General features: G+C 37.7%; 1 protein-coding gene across 1 annotated transcript in view; it reads left to right on the top strand.

The window, feature by feature from the left end:
- The first annotated feature begins 574 nt into the window (after positions 1-574).
- Positions 575-14,340, top strand: part of LOC124179889 (latrophilin Cirl) — a 177,975-nt gene continuing 164,209 nt past the window's right edge. The window contains exons 1-2 of the mRNA XM_046564745.1: positions 575-688; positions 1,329-1,752. The gene's annotated coding sequence lies outside the window, so the exon portion shown is untranslated. The remainder of the gene's footprint in view (positions 689-1,328; positions 1,753-14,340) is intronic.

Here is a 14,340-nt window from a genome sequence, read left to right as displayed (position 1 = left end):
TCGGAGGTTTTTGATGTCGCTGATCACGAATCTGAAATCAGTATTTCATCATTTCTAAATCCAAGATGGCGGATCCAATACGGCAAATGTAAAATCGCAAAAAAACTATCAAATCAAATTTTTTCATATTTCAACAATCGTACGAAGTAACAAAGATCACTCGAAGTTTTAAATAAACTTTAAAAATTTTTGAGTTGGGATGCCGAGGATTCATCCGTGACTCAAAGGGTGTTTAAAAAAAAACACCCAACACTCGGCACAGAAACGATCTAAAAATCTATCGGCGAGCCAGCGACATCGAGAGCCAATGTACAGAAGTATTTTTCATGTCCCGAAAAGAGTTTCGCGATGTTCGAGTAACTACCGGAGAGAAAGAGAGAGATGGAGTAAGAGAAAAAGAAGCTCTTATCGAGAACGTGCGAAATCCGCAAGTATATACGTCGTCTACCTGAAGCGGCTGCGCGGTTTGTCCGCGAAACGGGTCGGGGAAAATCGTGGATAGTCGTCGCGACGTAGGCGACGGAGGGTTGGAAGCGAGGCGAGGTTTCACCCTCAGTTGAGCCGTGAGGTCCTCGCGACTAGCTTCAACCCCGCCGCTTTTCTACCCCGGCGATAGTGAAATGGTCAAGATTTATTCTCCCTCTCGAGGTTTTCCCGGTCTCGCCGTTTGAACCCCGCTCAATCTTAGGTCGGAAAAGTCGAAGGACGATTCTACGCGGAGGGTTGGTTTATAATTGGCATCGTTAAAGCGGAAATTTACCTAACGCGCGCGCACACACACAAACACACACACACGCATACACGCGGTTTTTCAACGCAGTTCAAAGATCTCTGTGCAGCTATGCGCTGCCTTCACCCTTCTTTCCCCCTCTAATTAAATTGTTTTTTTCCATCAGACGCGTTACACGCTCGCCAGTTGCGCGATTGTTAATTAGACTCAATTAATTATTATAATTAACGCCTGCGACTCTCAACCCCAGTGTCGTCCGTGTATGGTTGGTCATTGTGTCTACCTGCATACCTGCGCTCACGTATTTAATTCACACGTAATACGACACACTTTTTGCATTACACCTGTACCCGGGAGTACGAAACTCTTATGCCTGAAACGTTGTACGTAATAATCACGAAACTACACCGGAATAATACGGTAGTGCTCAATCTCCGGACCAATTAGCGAGTCGACACTACATACTTAACACCACTTTACGCCAAGCCAATTATAATACCTTGGTTCGCTGTGAGAACAATCATGCCGAAGTAATTTTTCCTTTTTTTTTTTTTCTTCCTCTTCTACTTCTTCTTTTTTTATTTCCATGAAAATACAGTAACAATAATTACAACGTTGAGAAGTACAAATATATTGTTCATTAACTTCGAAATTATCAGGATGATAATTATGCCGATGAATGAAACTTCCGACTGATGTTCGTGAACACGTGTGAAAAAAAAAAAAAAATCAAACGAACAGAAAAATAACACGAGAAATAAACTACCGAGGAAAATAATCCCGTTCGACTTTCTATCGGTGATAAAAAAAAAAAATTAAACTTCTCGTGAGATATTCACAGGTATTCCATTCGATAATCAAAAAAACAGCGGTAAAACAACTGTAAGGAAAAACATACATATATATAGTCAGTGATCATCGTCGGTGGAATCGACAAAAATTGCCACGTCCAAAGGATCGACAGGAGGATCAGTAATGTCCGCCAACTGCACGTGACACGTGGAGACCTTTCCAAGCCTTTGGTGAGTCCGCAATTTTTCATAATACGTACAAATTGTTTTCACCGTTAAAAATTCGTCTTTCGTATAACGAATATAACAGCGATTAGTAAAGGTATATGTTTTTTTTTTTTTTTTTTCAGTTATCTATTCATTCAAAAAACATCTCGTCGCTCGGATTTATTTTTTCCCATCCATCATTTATAAAAGTTTGAACGAAGTTGTTCGCGTTGTTTCTTTTTTTTTTCTTTTTTTTTTTTATCCTCCATATTTATACAAACGAAAAATTAACGCGCACAACACACGGGTGTTATATTTTCCGCGATGTAAATCGATCAGTAGACCGCGTGCGTGCTTCTTGAATTTTATACGCAGGATGAAGGAGGGTTAAGAAAAAAAGAATAAATAATTGAAAAAAAAAATTGAAAGGTGACAGGTGATATTATTATACCTGTACCCGTAAGGAGGGTGGAAAATTGAAAAGTAAAGAAAATTGCTTACAAGAAGAAGTTGGACGATTCGTACTTCGAGACTTCTCAAGTTTTGCGACAATTTCTTTTTTGCTTCGTTTTTCTGTTCTTTTTTTTTTTTTCTTATTTTATTCAATTTTCAGCCTCGAAATTGTTTTCAGGTAAAAATTGCAACAAGGATAATTATAATTAGACTTTCACAATCCTACGAGCAGAGAGAATGAGAAAAAACCGAAAAGTTGACGACAGATCAACTCTCCGTCCGACTATTTGATTATACATCGGAATATCACTTTATACATATAGAAAAGCGTGTTAACGCAGATCGAAACTGTTTTCGGTGACAGCCCCTAACCCAACTCCCATGTGGCAAAGCCATACCCGCGGGGTATAAACTCATTACGAAACCCGGAACGGCGAGATTTCACCGGAAATACCGATTCGAACCACCCTGAGTGCGTTATGATATTTGATCACAATGAAAATTCCCCACTCTCAATTAGTGAAATCCTCCAACGTTTTTGTTCCCCGGGATATGGAAATCAATCAAACTTTGCACCAACCACTAGAAGTGAAGGAAAAAAGAAAAAAATTGGAAGGTAAATTTTTTGTTTTCTTTTTCTATTCAAAAAGTCATGAATATTTACCCACCCATTATTCTGTAACAAAGGTTCGTTATTTACTATTTAGATGAAAACAGAGTCCGCAGGCTATGAATTGATTGTAAAATTTCAACAGTTATATTATACAATAGCTCGCACGGATTTTCACGTTGAACCTAAATTTGCTCGCAAATTTTCTCATCCGGCGAAACAAAAAAACAATTTGGGTATGCTTTTTGAATCTAGACGTAGTTAATTGTAAAAACAATATTCCGCATTATTTCACCCTCGTAAATAGTACGACTAACGATAAATTTCAAGTTGAATATTTGTTTGCAATAATTATTACAAACAAATATATTCAACGTGAAATTTATATACATATATACCTATAGGTATATTCATATTACACACTATTCGTATACGTGGTTCCTAAGGTATGACGTACAGTATTGTATTAAACATTTACCCACTCCGTACATAATTGATAGTGGCAAAAAGTGGGGTTGAAGGTGGGTGGGCTCTTCGTTTGCTCGGAAGTTAATTAAGGGAAATGCCGGTGGTGTTTGCTAATAATTCACATCACAGTGAGTCTAATTGGTTCCGGCGTATGAGATCAATTTTAACCCAGTTATACAATTATACATATCCTATGCGTATATACGCCATTGTATACGTATATATATTATCACGTATTCGATTCAGTACCGAAACATAAGATAAGAATTGTATAATTTTCCGTCGTGATGAAAGAACAAATAAATATTATATACGTATAAAATAAAAAATATCAAACAAAATTGCAATTATTTAACATCGAACAATATAATAAATTTTCCGCGCTCGTCGAGCTTCCCTCGAGCTATAGGTAGATAAATTTATTATATTTTCCATGTACAATCTATGTACCATATAAATAAGAATAAATATCCAATCAGAGGTGTGTATCCATGGGGACGACGGGGGTAAATTGGCGACTATATTACGTCAGCATCAGCGTCGAGAATCAGGGTGATAAGATTTAATTAGTAATTAACCCGGCTCGCTCGAAGGGTCGGGCCTCTTTTAAATAATCCCTGGCGGCAGGTATACGTAGGTATAACTATTACATCGTAACGGTGTTACATAATAATCGGATATTTCCAACTAGGGGTGAAACGGCGACGAAGTAACGAAGCCGATTTATGTTACTACTCACGCCTTTTAAATCTCCGGTTAATCGATTTTTCCCTCGATTCACGGTGACCCAGGTATACATATACATATATATATATATATATATATATATATAATACATACGTACATCTACAAGGTGGTAACTCACACCCGGCACCGTCTCGATTTCGCCGACGGCGAGTGTGTATATATATATATGGATGTAGAAGGGTGAAAAGTGGAATAAAAGACGAATCGACGAGCCAGCAGATTATACCGGCTAGAACTAATCAGCAGTTATTCTTCTCACCTCGTTATATAAAGTATATTATATGTATTAGTCTTTAAAATCCCCCAGCGTTGCACAATCTCCGTTTGCTTGTTATAACGGACGAACGAAGAACACGACGAAGTCGAAAATTAATTTCCCTGCAGTTGAAAATCGGTGAAAGAATGATTCTTCGATCGCCTTGATTAAGGTTACGTAACAACCGTACACTTACCGACCGAGCATCGTTTTTCTACGAAATTATTTCAATTTTTTTTTTTTTTTTACGAAAAAAGTCTCACGATGGCTCGTTTTATGATCCTCATACTTTCCAAAATTGCGGTAATTATCTCAACTAAGCGCTTTGTTAGCCTCTGAAATGTGGGGATGTGTGTAAAACGGTAACAAGTGTAAAAAAAACCACAATCTTTTTTGCCAATGTGCGGGATATGAATAACTTTCTTGAATTCCGCTACGAAATAGCGATGCATCGTCAAAAGATGAACCTTTTTCGTTCGTTTGTTTATCAAATACATGGGAATAAAAAAATGGCGAGTTTACTCGGTCGGTAATGGTATGACTGTTACATAACCTCACCGCAGAATCGTCTATCCAAATACGCGTGTGTTTGAAGTAAGGCAGTTCTGTAACGAACTAAAATCGGTGTTTTGCCAGGCGTCTGAAGATCGGCACGAAGCCAGGACCGGGTTAATCCATTAGATTCAAGTGGAATTTAGAGGTTTTTCGACATGGGGGGGGGAGGTCAATTTATGCGATTGACGACCGAGTCTCGTTCAGAAATAGGCGGCTTAGATTGCACGAAAGAACGAAGCGTTTCGTGTCCACATTTTCACCCGGATAAATGTTTCACCGACGATTACGAGGACAAGTTGCAAGGCGCGACAGACCGAGACTCTGGATGTATTATTATAAGCTGTCGAGTTCCGACCGCTTATTAACGATCTCTTAGATCTCGGGTCTTCCAGACTGCCCTCCAGTCGTCCGAAGTTGCCCGAAACTTGATCCGCTCCCGTGGACTATAAAATCGTGAAACGCTTCTTCCGCAACTTCCTGCACATGTGCGCGCAGACTCGGTTGATAAGGTAGGAATTATATTGCCCCTGTTAACCTGTTATATTCGACCGCTTTATATCGGCGGTGAAATAACTCCGGGTCGTTAGCGCAGAGCCGTGATATATCAACTATAAATGACCGACTCTACTGCGGTTATACACGCGGGATTCAGCAGCAAGCCGGTCGTCATAACGCCGGACAAATCGGACGCACCGTTTTGGACCACTGTTAATAAAGGGCGTCCTGTTTTAAACAAGCGGCTTTTGACTGGCCACGAGCCAGCCCTCGAACCGTAGGTTCCGAGTTTGTGGAAAGAAAAAAAGAATAATATCGAATTCGAATTTCGAACTACTAATTCAAATTCGTGATTAACGATTTCAAAGTCCTCGGATACCGTATTACATGAAAACATAACCATTTTATTTTTATTTTTAAAAACTACAACAACGGATCTAACGTAAAAAATTTGAAAAGTCTGAGCTTGGATTCGTTATCGGTGATCCAAAAACCCTCCGCCTACCAATTTCTACAAAAATCGGAATATTTAAAAAATTTTTTTCCACCATATTGAATCGCCATTTTGGATTTCGCAATCTGACTTCCGATTCGTGATTAGCGACCCAAAAAACTCGCGTCTGCCAAATCAGATGCATTAGTCCAAAACTGTCTTCCCGTCCGAAGGACGCTCAGCTCAAAATAAGAGGTATCGACGAGAGGCCCGAATTACAAGGGAACGCGTCTTGAACATATATTAAAACACATAGGCTGGCTAGACGAGAAGAGGGGATGAAGGGGAAGGGAAAAAACCCTAGGCAATCAAACACCGATCAGGCCCGTAATGACCGACTGACTCGAGCAACAGCAGCAGCAACAAGCAGCGGCATCAACATCAGAAACAGCTGCGACTGACATCCCCCCCCCCCCCCCTTTTGTACAAAGCCTGCGTCGCGACGTCGGCGTCGCCTGCAATCAACCCCCGCGAACTATTATAATTACAGCCTATATATACACATTTCCAAGAGTGAAATTTGCATGATTGAGCCTCGAAGGCGCGGCCCGTGCGCAAGGCGCGTGCCTGTATCTATATACGGGGCATTCCGTGTCAAATTTCAAACCCATGTACCTCTGACACTCTTCGATTTTAATAACTTTTTAATACGATGTGATTTTTTTTTTTTTTTTTTGATTTTTTTGACCATCGGTGGGATTTAAAAAAAAAGAAAAAAGCAGAAACAATATATGTATACATACAAGAAAAAAACTAAAAACTTGCTGAGATCTCATTATCGTGTCATGGTTAAAAATCGTAAAATCGGTGTGGATTTTTTTCAGATTTTAAAACACGGTGTTTCGTAACTGGTTTTTCGATTTCTTTTTAAATTTCACCGGTGGCCAGAAAGAAAATCTGAAAAAGAATTCTGCGACCATTTTTAACCTATTGCAACGTCGTAGCAAAAAATTCGTACACGGGTTGCAAATTTGTCACGGAATGCCCCATATATACGTTTGTACACGCCTGTATATCGTGAATATGCGTATAGGTATACGAATGTACAAAAGGCTCCCCCCCCCCCGCATATTATTATATAGTAAGGAAGGGGCGAAATATCCCTCGAAATAGTCGTCGAGATTACTGAAGGAATTAATAAGTTTAATTTCGAAACGAAGAGGGCTCGGTACGGGGGCTTAGAATTGACTAATTTTGAATAATTAGGGGAGAAAAGTCTCCTGCCCCCCTTGAGCAAACAACGTCGCTTACGCCTTCGCGTTCCTTCGATTTATAACCTCGACTTATCGCTTCTTTGTCAAAACAATGCAGTAAATAACAAACAGCGAGTGGATGAAAAATTTAATTATACGAGACGATTGTTTAAGCTTCTTTTTTCTTATTTTTTAATCGCATACGCACCTACACATGCATATTTACAGACAGTGAGGTGAAAATTTCCATCAAAGAATGTTAAAAAAAAAGAAAGAACAAAGAACAAAAAAAATTTTTAATGGATTTTCTACACTCGAATCGAATTTGATTAACAGATTGAAGCGTTATTCGGTATTTTCTTTTTTTTTTTTGTTTTTCAGCAATCACTCAAATTGCCGTACTTTGTATTTGTATATTTTGTACATTGTACGAATGAAAAATCGATTGGGAAAAATTGTCGAATGAATATATTTCATCTTTTAGAAAATTGTTTCCGTAACGTTTTATAAAGTAATGGTGAATAAAGACGACGCACGATGAAGAAACCAATTTGCGTACAACGATAGAAAATAATATTGAAAACAATTGATGATATGTTTCTGTTTGTCAGAAAAATGTATTTTACAACGTTTAGTACAGAATAAAAGATTAATAAATATCTTTGTACAATAGTTATTAATCGATTACCTCATCAGGATATGATTAATCCGTGTTCCGTCCTTCTATCCTCGATATTATTTAAAACCGAAAACATTCTCACAATTTGATCAATCAACAATAGCTTGTAAATGTAATTACTTCATTAATTTTTCATCATTTCTCTTCTTATTTTATTTATTTATTTATTTTTTTTTTTCCTCAAAATTTTTCCATCCCATTTCTTCGATCTAAACTAGATCGTGAATAGAAGAAAAAAAAAAAAAAAGAATACAACCCCACGAGTATATTTTCAACCGGATAACAACAATCGACCTTCAATGTATCAAAGCGTAGAGCTTACAGTAGTTACATAAAAACGATTCAACGATAAAAATCAGTAATATCTGTAAATATGAAGAGCCTATACCTATAGAATGTGTACATATATATACGCATGGGCCATTACGCGTAATATCAACGCAGGAGGACAGAGAATGGATGGCTGAGCGTAAGATAAGGATGTCGAATTTTCTAGGATACATTTCCTCGCGTGAGAAAAATGTCTCGACTTTAATAATCGTGATCTTGAGGCTTGTGTCCGAGTAAGAATATCTCTCTGTAAAATCAAATTGAAAATCAATGAGAGATCTCGGGGAACGGGCGATAGAGAGAGAGTGAGAGAGAGAGAGAGAGAGAGAGGCACGAAGATACGACCAAGGGAGGTCCATCGGCCCACGTTATGGTGTTACGTGTACATTTATGACGTCCTGATAGCGAGCAGCATAACCATAATTAGGAACATTGTACTTCGGGCGTCTGTCGCTCGGCGGGGTTTCCAGCCTCTCTCTCTCTCTCTCTCTCACTCTCACTCTCTCTTTTTTCTATTCTCCTCTCACCCTCTCTCACCCTCCCTCCCTCCCTCCCAACCGACAGCGTTGCCCGTTTTCTATAACCAAGCGACGAAATGAAACTGATATGTATGTAAATCACCCCCACCTCCCACCCCCACCATATCGCTATGCCGCGCTACCGTCTGCCACCCCCGCCTCTTTGTAAATAAATTTACCTCTCGAGTGGGCGGAGGAGTGCACGTAACCAACCACGGGACGTCACGCACTTCGTTCTAACAACGGGAATATCGCTTTAGGTTCTAACGGTTATCCGCGCTGCGGGTGGTGGGGATTGTTTTTTTTAATTTTTTTATTTGTTTTATATTCTTTTTTTTTTATTTTCAATGCACCAAAAAATTGTGGCGTTCAAATTAACCCGACGAGCCGATCGATACGCGCAGAAATAAAGGAGTACGAGAATGACGTTTGGTAAATTTGTTTGTTTGTTTTTTTTCCAATCGCACGTGAAAACGAGAGAAAAAAAAAAAAATGGCGAAGCCAAGTGAAAACAGTTTTTTCACGTAACTATATGTAACAGTCGATAGCTGCGTATTCGATTAAGAAATCTTTGCGAATAGTTTTACCGTTCGTATTTAACGAGATTCGACATTTGTTTATCCCGAAACGAATTATAAATTGCACGTATTCGTTTATGGGAGGATAAATTTTTGTGCGAGACGGTTGAGAATTACTCCAATAAGTACGGTGAGGAAATTAATCGAAGCTTGTTTCTAATAGGACTGTTTCCGACAAGTTTAATCCACGTTTAGGATTGAATAATTTCAACAAATTTTGGAAAAATATATACGAACCGTAAAGATATTTTTTCAGATATACTACAGAAGATAATCTTTGGTTTCGGAAAATAAATTTCTCTTGAATATATCTGCGTTATAAATTATATTGCTGCGAAAGTTCTGATGAATTTATCGACATTAGTTGTATTAAATTTGAATGAATGTCAACGAATTTCTAGTTTGATAATAAAAAATATGAAACTCGTGTTGAAATTTCGATTCAACGGAAATTTGTCAGCGTAATAATTTTTTTTTTGTCTTCTTCTTATCAGCTTTTATTTAAGGTCTGATTCCGTCTTTCCCTTTAATGTGCCAAAAATGCTTTGAACTCATCTGCGATTCGTGTTTACCGATAAGATAAACGTACCAATTAAAAATTAAAAACTCTAAAATTACGAAAAAATAAATTTTCCGCGTTCAACCCTTTTCAGCAATTGGTTTTATTCGTCGATAAATTCTCAACATGCGCCGTGAATTTATAATTTTGAAAAATAAAAGGGTTAATAATTTGGATCAATAACTGGTACGCTTTACCTTAAATCGATGCAAAGTCGATGGAAACAACATGACGAAACGGGGATTCGAACGTGATTCAACGCGCGCTCAAGGCGATGAGAGACGCTGCTCGTTTGAAAAAAATAAGCCGAGCTGCGATACGAAGTTCAAAGGTCGAAAAGTCCGGAATATCAACTCGACGAAAACGTTCAACGACTTCGTCACCGGGAAGGAATTTCGATGCTGTTCCCGATACGCTCGAGTTTATCGTGAACATTGTATGCCTATTACGAGGTAGTACTCTAGACCAGCATAGACAAAAAAATGTTCTTCTCCTTTTTCCTCTCTTGTAAATTTTCCAGTCAACAAAAACTCCGCAATGCGTTTCTGGTAAAAATGATTTCTACGTTTTTTTTTTTAGGAAAATTGAGTTATTTAGAATAAAAAAAAAAAAAAAAAATTGTTCTCGTAGAAAATTCTAAATATGCACGGTTTCACGTAAAAACGTGCAGTTGTTGGTGAAAATATTTATTTTTACGATAACAGAATCTTTGCAAGACGCTATAATTTTTAACGGGAATTAAGAATTCTTTGCGAAAAATTATAAATGTTTAAAGTTTGTATTTTTACAATAAAAATCTCTACAAGATGCTATCATCTGTGACGAGAATTAACAATTCATTCACAATTCTGTACGAAGTAATACGAAATATTGCAATTTAGACTTGAAAAAATAAAAAAAAAGAAACTTCACAAACCGAAAGCATCGTCGACACTCATCGCGGTGTAATTTGTTTAACCCCCCTCCACGTAAATCGACTCGATCAAGATTTCTCGGTGTTCGTACTTTGAAAGCATGCAAGCTCGCTGATCTCGAAAACTTCTCGAGCTTATCAGAGGAATGTTTCGAGCATTTATTCGTACCAACAGCGTCATCAATCATCCTCAAACGGCGCGTGTAAGCCTCGAATTTTTCGTCAATTCGTATACGTCATAGATTTCCATGCGTACGATATGTATTTATAAACAGATTCGTTTCGTCTCTGTACTGAGAGAAATTTTTATTTACGGTTACCGCTCAGTCCTTAACTATTTTCATTTTTCTACCACAATCGAAAAATATAGTTCTAGGTACGAAATGAAAATTAGTTTTAGGGAAGTCTAGTTATCCGTTACTATTCTTTCTCATTACGATCACTGTTGCTATATTTTCTCGCAACTGTTGCGAAAATTTAACGCTCGCGCGAGAATAAATTGACGTTAAAGCCTTGTTTAACTAAAAAAGTAGAGTAAACCTCACAAGCTGATTTTGCGTTGCAATAACCAAAAAAGGACCGACGATAGCGCAAAATTGTTAGGCGTAGCTCGTTTTTCGTAATTTCAACGATATTCGAACAGTTTTTTTTAACGATACCTGTTTTACTCAATTTTTCAATCTGCTGTAACAAATGAAATTTTTTCTCATTGTGTAATTTTTGCCTCGTTCACGTCTCACGGCGATATTCGTATCAATTGACCGTATTTTCCTCCACTTCTTATTTTCTTAGGCTATTTCTTTATCGTCTTCCATTTCAACGATGTCTGGCCTGACTTAGATATCGGAAGACAAATTCTCAGACACGTTGTTGTGTACTTAATCTTATCGGAACAGAAAATAGAGTGACGGTAAAAAAAAAAAAAATAAATAAAAAAAAAATAGAAAAAAAGTACAGCCATCTCTTCTTTATCATCGTGCAAACATACAACGTGGCAGCTACGAAGACGCGTTCCAAACAATTTGAATATATATATATATATATATATATATATATATAAAGATTGATACGCGCTGTTTTGCAGGTGAATAACGCGGTAAAGAAAATAACGCTGAGATAAGTAAGACTGAAAAATCGTCAGATATATAGAAAAGCGAGAATAGTGAAATCGGATTTCTTCGTTTCTCAAAAGCTTGTTTCTTTTCGTTTTTTTTTTTTTTTTTCTCTCTCTTTTTTCTTTTACCACCCATGCCTATGGCAGTGTAAGGTATATAAAGATGAGCGGTGAAGATTAGAGCGTCGAGAGCTTTTGCCATTAAAGTATGAAAGCCAGGGGAATAAAGGTCGCGCATATACTGAATACTGATTGCTGAGGATGAAGAAGAAGAAGAAGAAGAAGAAGAAGAAGAGGAACAAGTAGAAGAAGAGGAAGAGGAAAAAGGCGCAAGAAACGAGCCGCGGTGCTTTTGTGCCAGATATACGGCCTAATCTTTTTTTTCCCCGCAGAATCGAGACGGCCGCTGATGCTTCTGCACAATGGAATTGCGGGGCTGAAAATAATGACGCGTGTGTGTCACGCATGCGAAAATCCGCAGGGTGGCGGGGGATATTTCAGAGTTATATGCTTTCAAAGAGCTCGTGGTTAATTAGACATCTGAAAATCAGACCGTTGATCAATGGAAATGGAATGACTGATGTATATTTTTCAGTGGTCAGTGACAATGAAATCGTTCAGCGGATCATGCAATCGCTTTAAATCGCAATTATACGAGGAAATGGAAATGGACGTGAGACTGGCTTTGGAAATCGTGGAAATAGTTGCAAGTCTGATTGGTGTAAAGGCCTAACGGCTTCGATTCGTCAACGTTGCATCGACTTCGTCTATCTTATCGTGATTTTCATTAATTTCCAATCGTTACTAACGTCAGCATTCTGAGTTATTTTCTTTGTTTCCATACCACGTGAAGTTAACCTAATAAGCTCAGAAATCATTGAAAATCGGTGAAAATAAATGTTGATGAACTCGAATCATTTACTGGATTTCTTAAATAAATCGTCGCTCGGATTTCCTCCTGTTCTGATTACCGTGAAGCGAAAAAAAAAAGACTTTAACTGCGACCGTAAGCCCAATTAATATACTTCCATTCCTTGGCCAATAAAAATATCTTCAAACATATCCACATGTTTAAAAAATGATAAGCTGTAACATTGCCTAAATTATATTTGAAGCAAAAAACGCAGCTACCCTACTAAACATGATCACCCGTCAAATTCGAAAACAGTTACGAATAAAATTCACGTGTAATTTGCTACACGATAAATTTTTGAAAAAATTTAACCCCTGTTTCATACAATTGACAATTATTTGATACGCGATCGTTCTGGAAAAAAAAAAGAAAAAAAGACGCAAAAGAAAATCAATACTTTACACCAAAGTGAAAAAAAAAAAAAACTTTTATAAAAGTTAAACCTACAGCGGACGAGGAACCATTTTGTCGTTAATAATTCACACGGTATATATTCTACGTATATAAAATCATGCGAGAATTTATACCTATAATACAAAACGACATATCAACGTACAAGAAAACATAAGTGGCGGATATAAAACTGATAACTCCTACTCACAGTCGAGTTGTCAAGAGACGAGGCGACGCGATCTGATCCCGAGGCTTCGTAAACAGGTCTATACTTTTATCGCCTCTACAGCCAGCTATTTCGTCAAGTGATATTGTCGAGCTGGAAAAAAAACGATTTATATTATTTTTTTTTTCTTCTTCTTCTTCTTCTTCTTTGTCCCTCTTTTCCCTTTCATCTTTTCTTTTTTCTTAATATTTTCCTTTACCCGTCCCTCTTTTTTTTTTTTTTTTTTCTAAATCTTTTACTTTCTCTCTGTCAAGATATTCGACTACGAGAAGAAAGAAGAAGAAAGTTGAAAACAGAATAGAAGTTCCCATTTTTTTTTTTTTCCCCCACTGATTGTACAAAAAAAAAACGTACAAAAAACCAATCCTCGCCTAGGGCACAAGCTTTTCTGCACTCGGTATAAAAACAAATTTTCATCCAAATCGTTTGTCGGGACGGGGCGGGGGGTTTGAAACGTTGTAAAAGAGAGAAAAAAAATTGTTACGCAAATATATTTTTTTCTTTTTTTTCTCTCTTATTCCTTCTACGTTCAAATCGTTCGATACACGTATGCACCCATTGAAAAAACAAGCGGCACTTCCTGGCGAACTTAGGCCCGTTACCCAAACAAAGCGATCCAAGTGGCGAGTCGTTTCGTATACTCGAAAGCGCGACATGCTGACCTCTTTTATACCTTCTCTCTCTTTTTATTTATTTAAAAAAAAATTTTTTCCACTCCAGGGGATGCGAACTACCCCTGCAGTTGCATGTGCACATGTATATATATATATGAGATGTGTTTTTTTTTTTTTCTCTCACTTTTCGTCCCTTGTTCCCATTCCTTTTATCGTTATACTCTTTCCTCTCTCTCTCTCTTTCTCTCTCTCTTTCGGCTTCACTTCGCTTTCCTTCTACTTTTTATTTATTCCGCAGGAGGGTACAAACAGCTTGAATAAATACGGCTGATTGGATCTGTCGTATATATACGCGCATCTGGCTACTACTAAATGGTTCTTCAAAAAGTTTCGCGCTGCTATGCCCCTATGGATATATATACATATATATATGTGTGTGTGTGTGTCCGTGTACGAATAGAAATGGTACATAAAACTCACAAGTCCTTCTATCGAATCGACGACT

The sequence above is a fragment of the Neodiprion fabricii genome, chromosome 4, assembly GCF_021155785.1.
Source record: "Neodiprion fabricii isolate iyNeoFabr1 chromosome 4, iyNeoFabr1.1, whole genome shotgun sequence".
Taxonomy (NCBI): Eukaryota; Metazoa; Arthropoda; class Insecta; order Hymenoptera; family Diprionidae; genus Neodiprion; species Neodiprion fabricii.
This window is presented reverse-complemented; position numbering and strand designations above follow the sequence as displayed.